Consider the following 344-nt stretch of genomic DNA (forward strand, 5'->3'; position numbering starts at 1 on the left):
CAGCACGGCGGGAACAGCCACTCAGGAGGAAACAAACAGGAACTAGCGGGGCGGCGCCGGCCGCGGCCGCACCGCCCTCAGGCGAGCGGCACATTCGAAAGGCGGCGGCGGCTGCGGCCATGGTGGAGGGCCCGGGCTGCGCGCTCTGCGCCGAGCGCCTGCGGGCGCGCCTGCGCCGGGGACAGCGCGTGCGGGCCGCGCGGGGCGGCGGCGGCGCGGTGAGGGCACAGGGACAGGGACAGGGCGGGGAGCGGCGCTGCCGGCCCGGCCGCAGGGACAGGGCGGGGCAGCTGCCTGGGGCAGCGGGGCCCAGCGGTTTTGCTGGTGGGTGTCCGCGGTGGTAA

Source organism: Vidua macroura, chromosome 4, assembly GCF_024509145.1.
Source record: "Vidua macroura isolate BioBank_ID:100142 chromosome 4, ASM2450914v1, whole genome shotgun sequence".
Lineage (NCBI taxonomy): Eukaryota > Metazoa > Chordata > Aves > Passeriformes > Viduidae > Vidua > Vidua macroura.